The sequence below is a fragment of the Carya illinoinensis genome, chromosome 4 (genome assembly GCF_018687715.1).
Source record: "Carya illinoinensis cultivar Pawnee chromosome 4, C.illinoinensisPawnee_v1, whole genome shotgun sequence".
In the NCBI taxonomy this organism is placed as follows: domain Eukaryota; kingdom Viridiplantae; phylum Streptophyta; class Magnoliopsida; order Fagales; family Juglandaceae; genus Carya; species Carya illinoinensis.
In genome coordinates, this window is record NC_056755.1 from 4,636,882 (window position 1) to 4,650,196 (window position 13,315).

The 13,315-nt window shown below is 36.9% G+C and overlaps 1 long non-coding RNA gene across 1 annotated transcript; it reads right to left on the bottom strand.

Annotated features, from left to right (window-relative positions):
- Positions 1-728: 728 nt before the first annotated feature.
- LOC122307057 lies at positions 729-10,560 on the bottom strand. The gene is made up of 5 exons (XR_006241626.1): positions 10,372-10,560; positions 9,341-9,402; positions 5,897-6,019; positions 878-949; positions 729-804 (listed from the first exon to the last, which is right to left on the bottom strand). It is a non-coding gene; the product is annotated as an uncharacterized LOC122307057 (long non-coding RNA).
- Between the last annotated feature and the right edge of the window lie 2,755 nt (positions 10,561-13,315).

A 13,315-nucleotide genomic window follows, 5' to 3' on the forward strand; every position in this document is an offset into this window, starting at 1 on the left:
CAGGCAAATCTGAAAGTTCAGTAATTATATAGAAAGTTAAAGTTGATCATTTTCTATGTAATTGTGGAATCTGCATTAATATGAAGTATTTTATTAAAACTTATTTATCCATGTTCTAGTTACACTTTTGGTACCAAGTGTAATAGAAATTGTAATATGACACAAATTAAGTTGAAAAAGTTCTTGAACAATCACTTTATAAAAGACAACACCATGGCAAAGTCCTAAAATGTATTGGTGTGTTTGAAAATTCTGATCTAGACCAATTTATCCATTATGCCAAAAATATTTTATAAAATGGTTGGCACACCATGGATGGTACATCAATATATTTAACATTTCTGCACTCCTAAAACGCTTAATATATAGCTGTTTATATATACCATGGGGGCAACCTGCTTCTAATCTCAACCATCATATTCAATATCTACTAATAAATATGTCCAGTTAATTGCACCATGATTGGATGCTTTCAGTAATTTTGTAACATTCATTCTTGCTGCTTTGTTATAATGACAATCAACAATCTTATGATGCTATATACCAGTAAGTATTAATTTTATATCCGTAAATATTATGTCCTCTTATTAGATAGGTTGCGCAATCATTAGTCATTTATGTATTCTAACTAAGATAGGCACTATTTTCAGATTTTGGGAGGGGGGAGGGGCAGCAAATTGGAAATTTTTGTTTTTGTTAGATTCAAACTAGACGTTATAATTTCTGGGCGGAGGGCTCCCACCAGCATCACCAAATTGTCCCCAACACATATGAGGCACAACCACTTTGATGCCTAGTTGTGGCCTGCATAAACATCTAAGCATTAATATAGTGGTAGATTAATTCACTGGAATACACAAACATAAAGAACAATTACCACATTGGAAGACGTAGCCAACTAGGTTCAAGATTGACTAAGATTTCCTACTCCAGCATTTTTCCAACGTCACTGCACATGAATAAATAAATCTTGCATGCATCAGTTAAGAGGACTCACAACTAAACACATATCTTAATTCAATATCTTAATTGTTATACACCTATGTATTTGATACATAGGTGACTGAAGACAAGATGCTCCCTGTAACTTTCATTAGAGTCAGATTATTACAAAAGTTCAATCAAAGCATTATCACTAAATAAGTCTACTCTGAGACTTATTCGGACTCTGTCGTAAAACCATGCTCCTCAGAACCTTCCTCGTCACCAGTAGCATCACTTGATGTAGAGCCAAGTTCGGCATCGTTGATAAAATCTTCAAGTCCTGCGTTATCTATACAACCTGCTTCTCGTGCATCAACACGCCTGGGTTCAATATCATTCCTACTCAATGGAGTTGGGACAAGCACATCATGACCCTGGACAGGTGTGTAATGATGCGATGATTCATTCTCTTGATAGGCATCAGCGTCACTTGACGTATTCACATCTTTTTCTTCTGCCACCATTTCTATTGGTGGAATATCGTATACATTCCTATTGGTGAATTTCTGCACTACATGCCAATTACCTTTGACACGTACATCTTTTATGTAAAAGCATTGGGATGCTTGGCATGCTAGGACAAAGGGTTCGTCCTTATACCAAGTCCGGTCCATGTTGACATTGACTAAATGATCATCCACTCGTACCCCTCGTCTTCGATCTCCAACATCAAACCATTCACATCTGAATAGGTACACGCGTCGCCATCCCATGTAGTGTATCTCCAAGATGTCATGAATCACACCATAAAAGTCAACATTATTAGATTGATTGTCACCAGTTACAAAGACTCCTGAATTTTGTGTACGTCTTCTGACTTCACGCCGCTTTGTGTGGAACCGTTTTCCACTTATAATACAACCAGCGTATGATGCAACCCAACTTTCGGGACCACAGGCTAGTGCATATAAATCAGCTGACACATCAAGTGGATTGAGGTTACGTTGGCCTATAACCTGGTACAATATTGGAAAATTGTAAGAGAAAGAGAACCAGTTCCATAGTGATTGAGTACAAGTTCAAGGAAATTGTAAGTGTGACAAAAATATCCATAGGCACAGAAGAAACGTTACACGCGTCTTGAACCATAGTTCGAAGTCCTTCTTATGTGTGCAATCAACTGCAGTAGGGTTCGTCCGCTGACACATTTCATGATGTTCTCTGCACACCAAGTCACGATGTGCACAAATTGGTATTATTAGGTTGTGGATAATATGCACTGGCATTGTAGGTAGTGGTAAAGATCAACAGAGAGTAAATAATAAACATAGATAATAGGTGTACATACTGTAGGTAGTGGGCTATCTCTGTGCAGTTGTTAAGCACGTACCACCGGGCTGAAGCAAGGAGTTCATGATCTAAAGGGATATTAGAGGCAACTCCCAAAGGACGGACTTTCTGGTTGAAAATGGCAAAGCCATCCATTGTCTCCGCTTCTGAACCGTCAACATTCCGATCCGCTCGATTGAACTTCGTCTCAACATCTTCTAGGTACATTGAGCAAAATGTCAAGCATTCGAGGTGAATGTAGGCCTCTGCAATTGAACCTTCTGGCCGAGCTTTATTCTTAACATACCGTTTGAACTTGCCCAGGTATCTTTCAAATGGGTACATCCACCTATATTGCACTGGACCACCCAATATTGCCTCACGGGGCAGATGGACAGCGAGGTGGACCATAACATCGAAAAATGCAGGAGGAAAAATCATCTCCAGTTTGCACAAGATGAGTACAATATCATTTTCCAGTTGGTATAGGCGATTTCTATCAAGTGTTCGTGAACACAACTCCTTAAAGAAACTGCTAAGCTCAGTCAGCACCAGGGAAATGTCATTTCTTAAGTACCCGCCAACTGCTATAGGAAGTAGTCATTGCAGAAATACATGATTATCATGGCTTTTCAACCCAGAGATTTTACAGTCACGCACAGAAACACATCGCGAGATGTTTGCAGCAAACCCATCGGGGAATTTTACATCCACCAACCACTCACAAAATTTAGTCCTCTCATCACCTTGCAATGTATAAGAAGCATGTGGCAATGTAACCCTTTCTCCTTCGCGCTTCAAATGTAATTCTTTTCTTACACCCAAGATCTCAAGGTCACGTCGTGCATTAATAGTATCTTTTGTTTTTCCAGGAATGTTCATTAAAGTGCCAAAGATGTTATCAGTAATGTTCTTCTCAATATGCATAACATCAAGATTGTGCCGCAGCATCAATGTTGACCAGTAGGGTAACTTGAAGAAAATGCTGCTCTTCGTCCAGTTCAACTCATCAGCCCTTCGCTTTCTCTTTCGACGAGATTTACCAAATTGGAGATCATCGAGCATATATAGTTGACTTAATATATCTGAACCTGATAACACCTGTGGTGGCAGTCGGTGATCTTCTTTACCGTTGAACAAATTCTTTCGGCGTCTCCAAATGTGGTCTAGCGGTAAGAACCGACGGTGTCCCATATAGCTATGCTTTCGACCATACTTCAACCATGTTGAGTCTGTATCTGCGTTGCATGGTGGACATGCTAGTTTTCCTTTGGTTGACCACCCGGAAAGATTCCCCAGGGCTGGAAAGTCATTTATTGTCCATAATAATGTTGCATGCAACATGAATGTTGACGCCGTGGATGCATCATGCGTAGCTATCCCATGTTCCCAAAGTTCAAGCAACTCATCGATCAACGGCTGCAAGTAAACATCAATATCATTCCCTGGTGATTTCGGCCCTGGAATGATGAGAGATGTCATGAAGAATTGGTCTTTCATGCATAGCCACGGAGGCAAGTTATACGGTACGAGAATAACTGGCCATATGCTATAAGGTTTAGCCAAATTGTTAAAGGGGTTGAAGCCATCACTAGCTAGACCGAGTCTAACATTTCGAGAATCCTCTGCAAACCATGCATGGTCTTTATCGAAATTATTCCAAGGGACTGAGTCGGCTGGGTGCCTCATAATTGTCTCATCTGAAGCTCGTTTCTCTTTATGCCATCGCATATCAGTTTCTATCTTTGCAGACATATATAGCCGTTGCAGTCTAGGTTTCAACGGGAAATGCTGTAAAACCTTCTGAGGGAGAACTCGTGTCCCATGTGTATTTGACATCCACCGTGAAGCATTACATATAGGGCACACATTCTTATCAGGATTTTCCTTCCAAAATAATATGCAATCGTTGGGACATGCATGGATTTTGTGGTACTTGAACCCTAGCCCCCGCTCTAATGACCTTGACTCCTCATATGACTGTGGCAAATCAGCATCAGGAAAGGCAGACTTCAATAAGTTGAGGAGCATGTTGAATGATTTGATTGACCAATGACCAATGGTCTTTATATGTAGCAGCTTTACAACAAACGACAACTTTGAAAATTTTGTACATCCGGGATAAAGTGGATGACGAGCATTATCAAGTAGTTGTGCAAAGGAAGACATTGGGATGTGTTCAGCCATGGGTGGTTGAGTAGGCCCCGACGTGCTGTCGTGGGGCGGGTCGAAGAATGTACTCGCCCGCACATCGTCTAACAGCTGGTCGATGTCATCGATGTAATCGTCCCCACCATTATAATCTAACTCATCATCAGATCCAATATTAAAATGTTGTGTCTCCTCCTCCCCATGAAATATCCACTGTGTATAACTTGGATTAATCCCGGTTATGAACAAATGACTCTGCACTTCAGGGAAAGATAGCCACAGATTATTACAGCATATGCGGCATGGACACCGTATGCGGTTTTGGCCCCTTGCATGGTTTCGTGCAAGTAATAGGAATTGGTTAACTCCTTCGGCATATGCAGGTGACATCAGTCTATCGCTCTCGTGCATCCAACTTTTGTCCATCTAGAATTTAGTATAAACAGCCTTAATGTTAGGGAACAAAATTAAAATGTCCCTAACTAGTTAGCTACGCAGAGTGCACAAGGAACATTGTGTATGGAAAGCCTTTAAATGGGAAAAGGTTTTCAAATCCATCAACTAATATAAAAGTGATGCAACTTCTTGAGCTGAAGAAATTAATATGAATTGCATCCATGCACAATAGGCATAGTGGAATGTAGTGGAATGTCGGTCTTGGTTGAGGCATAAACTAGTTGAGGCATATGATCAGACAGCAAATCGCTTAGACACGTTATTCAGAACTTATAAGCTACTAGGAAATTATTGAAGTTATGTGGGTACTAAGCTGAGTCCAATTTAAAATGCATGTAGTTGGTAGACATTATACAAACTCTTTCAGATGGCCTAAATCATGGTGTAATTATTAATGCCAACACTCCAGAAAATGTATAGGTGGCTAAGGTATTTGGCATTGGCCAAAATGTAGGGCAGTACTAGATCATTGAAAACTGTACCACTCAAATAAAGTCTTGATTTTTATTTAAATGCACACCGTTATTTCCACTCCCACGAATACAAGCGAGGGGCTTGAAAAACGGTACAAAGAGATATGCCCCAGTTACTGCAGGTCCAATGACCTCTTGATTTTGTATTCTAATAATGTAAAACCAAGGAATTTTGTGAACCATCACTAAAGCTAACAAGATGCAAAAAGGTTCACAAAGAAATCTTAGAGTGCGGTCAAGTAGTTTGGGGAAAAGAGAAGATAAGGCTGACTTGACCATTTTCAGAACACCTGCAGGAAGGAACTTATATTCATGTTTATCAACCAGCAAGGGCATTCAACTAATTGAGCTGGATGGTCAACTAAAATGTTCTTCATTTTGATCGAACTAGATTAAATGATTTTTTTTATGATTGTTCAACATAATCTAGTAAACCTAGTATGTAGCTGAATTATACAGTCCTAGTTAAGTTAAAAAATGCACAGAAACACTGCTGCAACATGGTTACCAAGGTGCAAGAGAGAGTTTGAAACGCGAGTAAAAACAAACATAAATGTTCTTACAGTTCCAATCAGTAATACAGCAGATGATTTCAAATGATGACCAGTCCAATATAAGCCCACACTGGGGCTGTTGTTCAAGATAGTTCAGCCCAACTTCATATCAAGTAGGAGCTGCAGTGGAAACTGGTGAAGTAAATATAGGGGTCAATGTCAGATTGTTATGTAGCAAATGTTAAATCCACATAACAAAGACATATAAATCTAAAGGAATGACAAAAAATAAGAACTAAGATCATCTCAAAAAGGAATAATAACTATAAGGATCAGTACAAAAAGCTGGCCAACATGTGAAGCTAGGAGATAGACAATACTTCTTCCTCAGTCAAAACAAAATCACCAATGCAAAATGATGGCTATTACAATGAAGCATGTAATGTATATCACTCAACAGAAAAAGCAAAAACAGAATAGAATATAATGTTATCCTTTTCGATGGAGTAAGTACATTTATTAATGTAAAGGGGTATAAGATCATTATGCACATAACTAACTTGTATTTAATATTATTCTTCAAATTTCATAGATTCAAAGTTACTCTTTAGTTAATATACTTATATCATTTTTCTTGCAAACTGAACCTTCACTCTGCCTATAGTTTTTTCCTATATTCAGAAACTAATTAAAGGTGGGTGAAGTAAATAAGTAATCACACCACCAATTCCAATAGTCAGAAGCTCACCTCTGCCAAAGATATGATTAAATCTAGGGTGATGAGCTTTGGGCTAATAGCTGAATAGACAAAGTGTTAAAGGAGACATAATTTTGGCAAAGTCCAAGGCTTTCACGTTGCCTCTATCTTCAAACTCTACCATTCCTATATTTATGGACCCTAGCTATTCCAATCTGCCATAACTAGTGTGACTCATGAATGTATATCTAGTAGTACAGAACTAAATTAAAGTTGGATAGCTAGGGGCAATAAAACACTGTTTTATATACTACAACCTTTGCATGCATATGCCATTTTTGATGTCATGAGGATGGCCGTTTCTCCAGCCTTGCTAGTGTACAAGAAACACACTGAGGACTAACCTTACCTTGTATAGAAATGCTATAAGAAAACATCACTTGGAGCTGCCAGGCTTGTACACAATTGTAATTATGTTCTGATCAGGATGATCATTAGGATTTACTCAATATTGATCATGCATCATGTTTGGGTTGGTTCAATTTTCTCTGTATTTTCTTTAATATGCATGATCAATATGTGCAGTACAGGAAAAAATGATCATTTGTGATTATATGCGATAATAATGAATATATACTATTAAAGCAAACTCATTCATTTTTAAAAAATATTTTCATCCAATTCAAACTTATTTTCTCGTAGTGATATATATATATATATTGGCTCATTGCAACTCTGATCATTTTTCTTTCATATCCAACAATAAGAAAGATTTTATTTGGCGTATTCTCGTTGGACTATTTGGGTTATCAATAAACAGCATTTTAATTGCTATTATTTGGGTCATAATAGATGTTCATTACTACCTAACAAAAAAAAACAACCATTTTCATTACTCTCACATCAATGCATACTGCAGATATAGGCAGGTAGGGACATGAGCAGAAACTTGGTCCAACAATGGTTGCTGTATAAAATGCACAAACTTCTAGGTAAATGCCCCCACCATATCCTACAAATATTACATTTTTTTCCTTACATCTTTATAATAGGGTAATAAAATCTAAAAGGATTTACATGAAAACTTCTCATGATTTCCTGCACCTGGTGAAAACTTTCTCACACCACCGACCCCTGGATCTCCTTTGTTGGCTTAAGCAATCCAATGTTCACATATACTGACAAATCAAAGCCACCAAGAGCGACTCTACTGTGTGAACTCACTCATGGTAATAGTGGTCTTACATTATCTAGAAATCTCTTTCTCAACTTGCAGGCCAATTTTATGAATCAAGTTGGATACTAATTATAAGCATTTTTATAATAGCTCAAACACAATATGGCAATTTGAAATTATCCTCAATTGGGGTCATTATATATAGTAGAAAAGTGGGAGAAATCCCCTATCTTTATGATGTCGACTAGTATCCCTTTCATCCCTCATTTACATATATATGCATTATTTAGAGATTAATTAAATAAAATTTGAATGGAAGTTCAAGAGTTCATCACAACTATGATGAGACTGAGATCATTGTAGCCATTCCCACCTCCGGCATCCTCTCTTTTCTCCCTCGGTGCTATCAATTTTTTACGTCAATGAGAATAATTTGGAAAATTCCAAGATCCTTGAAAACCAAGTTAGTGGAACTGTTTACATTCTTCACAACCAAAAACTTAACGAGAGGTTGGAATTTGAATTTCAACCTCACTTTATCATATGCACATTAAATATTTACCAAATAAGAAAAGTAGAGAATCAAAAAAATTCCACTCACGTTGAACCAAAAGCTACAATCTTGTCTTTATATACTACCCATAATGTCCCCTCAGTAATTATACTCAAAACACTCTTTCCCAGTCTATTTGTTTGCCAGTTAGCTATAGTAGAAGCTGCACTTCCTTATATACGGCCAGATCAGCTCTGATCTTAGCTTTAGCATCATATTATTTTATTTTCTAACAAAGCAAACATCAAAGATGAGTGGAGGCCATTGGCAGGGTAATGCAATACTCTGTAATGCTGTTGGGCATGCATCCCTTAAAACTTCCATGTATTTGCTAAGAAAATGTACAGTAGTTAAGATAAGATAATGACTTCAGTTTCCTTTCTTTGCATTAATCTCTCTTTTCTTCTCTCTTGGATCAGACTGCTTTAAGGAATTTTTGAACTGGTCATTTTACTGAGCAATTTTAGAGATGGTCATCCCACTTGGTCAACCTCAAAAAGTGCAATCTAGTGGATTTGGTAACGTTTGGAAGCATGGAAAATTCAACTTTAAAATTCTCACTTTTGGACTTTCTTCCCCCTTTGATTTTCATTAATATTGAAAAAGTTAAAGAGATATACTTAATAAAAGGTGCAATGTGAGTACCAAAACATGTTTGACAAATTGTGGAGGCCGGGATCAGAGGGGTGTGAACTGTAGCCAAAGCTTTAGTACTAAACTGCTGCAGCAATGATTTCTAGCAACATTGGCACATAGTTAGTGCCAAAAATTTATTTACATTAACATATTAGTTTTTAATATTTTCATATTAAAGATTAGACAACCAACACTAGCTCAATATGTCTTTCAAAAGGGGGCAAATGAAGAGCTGCACACCAAACTATTGAATAACACATATATTATAGGAATTAGCAACAACATGCTATTAGGAATGTATATTTTGAACATTAAAATATTTCTCAGCAATTGTTTCCCCTTAGCTGTAGCATTGTCTTAACAAGAACCCGATCCCTGCTAGATGCCATAGCATCAAGTAATGAAAAAAACCCAAATCGGAAAGCAAATGACGGGACAAGAAGGATATACCTGATAGTTAATACAAGCAAGATCAGCAAACACTTGCTTTGTCAGCTCAGCAAGGAACCGGCCTATTCAATAAAAGACAAGAATTCAAAGAAGGGCAGCTCAGTTAAGTAAGGACAATATGTTCCATTATAAAAAATAATCACAGATCAAGAAAGAGAGAATCATCAAAACTTCTTGGATAAACTGAAATTCCCTACAAGACAGAAGCTCTAAAATAAAAATAATTTTATATGTCCATTCATTTATACCTTTCTACTGCCAGAATAAAAACAAGAATTACAAGATGAATAAGTTCCGTAACAAAGAAATCAGTGAATTGCTCACTTTGGGGTCCTAAAACTCTTGTTCAGCATATTTATCAATTAAGGTGAAGATGCTTTTAGTTAAACTTATATCCTTAACAAATCGCACAATCCACCAAATTATACATAGTAACCTTTTACAGTCCAAACTGATTCTCGGAAGCCAATACTCGTTTGGATGGCCTAAATTCAAGCACACTCGGAGACACTTCAAAAAGAGAGAAGCAAAAACCATCTGATAAAGCAGCCCTGTTTTTATAAGCCAAAGCATAATGAATCCAGTGAAGTGCTTTCAGCAAGGAGGCACAAAAACTAGCAGTTTGCACTCGGAATCTGCCCAGAATAATCGTAAAATAAACCAATAGCTTGGACAGAAACACCCAACTTCGAGCCCATCCCAACCCATCAACAAGTTGCATATACAAACAACTACCAAAAAACAGAACGCATAATGAGGAAAACAACTTCGAGCCCATCCCAACCCAATACAAAATCCATAAACAACCCACACGAAAACACCCTAGAGGCAAAGATAATGAGGAAGATTCGGAGCTGACGACGAATACATAATAGAGAGAGAGGACATTTAAACAGAACGCATACCCTTAATACAGAAAATATTTCACGGACATGCTTTCAGAGTGACGGTGGCATAAAAATCCATTTCGACAAGCATATTTGTGCACAATTTTAAGAAATCAACGAGTGTGGATGAAGGGGTACACATACCTGTGGTGCATGAAACAGATTCACCCGCTAATCCTAGGTAGAAAATTCTGGCCGATACCTCAGACGCCCAAATTAAATAACTCGGAAATCCAAGATGGAGGCATGCACAGACTTAGGCTTTTGTATACAGCCGAATCGACGGGCGTAGCTAACAGGGAATTAGTAGAATGAATTCATGCGAATATATCTGGCAAAGTCCAAACTCTTGTTCTGTATCTTTGCAGGTAGGCGAAAATGGTGAGGAAAGAAATTTCGGCATGGGTATGGGCGTCGGGGTTGCTGAATCACGAATTAGGAGAGAAGGGGTATATGTTTTTCTACCTTTTCGCGCCTTTGGGTTTGTTGCGACGGAAGAAGCAGTGTTGTAACTAGGCATTTGTAATTGCAGCTGCATAATTCGTCGCTATATGTTCAAAATCGTTGTAACAAAATATTTTTATCACTTAATAGTGCACTGGCGTCAAGACACAACGGCGATAAGAAAATCATCGGCAATAACGGTTTATTGCGGCGATTTATTTTGCAACAAAATAAATAATGCCGCAATAGGCCCTTTTCTTTGTAGTGTATGTTGTAACTAACACTCCATGATCTCGATCTAATATTCCATAAGCCTCTTCATTGCATTTGGACTTATTGGGGTGAGAAGGCTCCATCCAATTACTTCGTTAATTTTCATCACGTGGACGTGGCGAGAATTAAATAAGTAGAAAGGACGTCTATTATTCTCCTTGGACGAGAATTTAATAGGTATCCCACTTGACGATTCATATCCCTTGGGCTTGGGAATTTTGATACATACCCTGCTTGATGGTGCATGTTCCTGTATCTTGGAAAAATGTAACGGCTCCATAGTCCTTGTTTTGTTATGTCATCAGATCGTGTAATGATGCCATTATTTGCCTACTCATTTTCCCACTCAAGTGAGTAGCTGTCGCATTGTTTTTCCTTTATAACTATCCATTTCCTTATCTCTTCTGATCTTTCATCTTTCTTTTGCATTCTATCTTGCATTTTACAGTCTTCCTCTATTCCTAGCTTTTCATTGTTTTTCTTCTAAAACCCTAGTCTTCATTACTTTTCGATTCTGCAAGTTAGCAAGAATGGCCCAACAGAAGTACCTTTTGAAAGATTTTACACTACAAACCATCTAAGTAGCTTAATTTAATTTGAATCTGTTTAATTTAATTTATAAAATTTAAATTAATTTATAAAATTTAAATTAATTTATAAAATTTAAATTAAATTATACCACGTGGGTTGTGGCCGGTGAGTGATGAAAAGTTTTTAAATAGAATTATTAAAAAGAAAAAAAAATCGAGAGATTCCGTTATTCACACGGATGGCAAAAAAAAATGTGGATAAAAGAAAGAGTGGGAGACTTACCGTAGAAAGAGAGAGAGAGAGAAAAAAAACATGAGGAATATTTGAGAGTTTAATTTCTTGTGTTCACATCTATTATTTATATAATTTTTTAAGCATATTTCTTATATTTTATTTAGCCACTTCATTAATTTTATTTTATGATCATAATAAATCTATTTAATTTTCTTATATTAAGATTTTATAAAAATAGGTTTGAAAATGAAAGGTGATCAATTTCCACCATTTATAAATATTAATAATTCAATAGATCGAGAGGAAAAAAAAAAAGAAGATCTTTTCATCTTAATTATAATTATACTTGCTGATTTCACTAGTCCCTGTAGGTTTCTCACCATTTAACTCTTCTGACATTTATTATTATTTTTTTAATAAATAAAAAAATATTATTCATGATCTTATTATAATCAATTATAGTATTCAGTGGTTATTCATTCCTTATCTCGTTGGTTTCTTCATCTCTCAACTCTTTTAATTTGAGCTAGCTCTTTGTATTTTCAATAATTAATTTTGATTTTTTTTCTTTTTAGATAGAGAAATTGTCATTCTTGAAGAGTAAAAATTATAAAAATATTATTACATTTTACACTCAGTAGAATTTATCTGCATGAAACTATTAATTTTGCGGCTGACCTACTAGTTTTTAGTAGAAAGACTATAACCGGCCTACGATTCTGGTAGATCATGCAGACATAATTTGTCAAAATCACCTTAAATTTATATGATAACGTCTTTGTTGTGACAGATTATAAAATCTTACCTAAAACCATCACGGGTACGTCGGGTAGTAAAAGAAAGAATGTTTAAAATGGGAAAAATGTTTAAAATCTTATACTGCCAGGATAAGCTTTCGCAGCAAGGCTTCATCCCCCACGACAAGGATCACCAAAACATATCTTTTACTTTGATTTGTTGTTTTTACCTTTTCCGGGTCTAAGTAGCCAAAATGAATAGCCGCAGGAAAAAGATTACCATTCATATTTGAAACTTTGAATGCTTTTACAGTCCGTACGTATCAAGTGGTCAGAGAATAAATATTTAAGTGGGAAATAACCCAAATCGAGCTGTGAGCTGGCAACAACTTCTCCAGTGTCCATCCCCTTTGTGCCTTGTTTTTAAGAATCGGAATGTTCTGTTTGACATGCCACTTCCGAGACAGACTGTTCCATCAAAAGGAGATCAAGTGGCTACCGGGGAAAACATATGAAGAATTCAAAATGTGGAACTTAAGTATTGATAATAAAATGGGGACGGTGAACTGTTAAAATACGTCTATTAAGATGATCAGTATGTGACGTCATTGTGTATATGTATATACACACACATATGGTATAATTTGAGAGTACAAAGTTATTAAACATTCTGACCAGCTCTATAAGGAGACGGATGTAGTCTGCTGGTTGAGTTCACTGGGGCTGGTTTAAGGTTTCACTATGAAACTGTGACACGTGACCCTCTCTCTCTCTCTCTCTCTCTCTCTCTGTGATCCTCCCTTCTCTCTAGCATCTTGATTGTCTATATCAAGACCATTAATTTCTTCCACCTCTTTCTTCCCTCAATA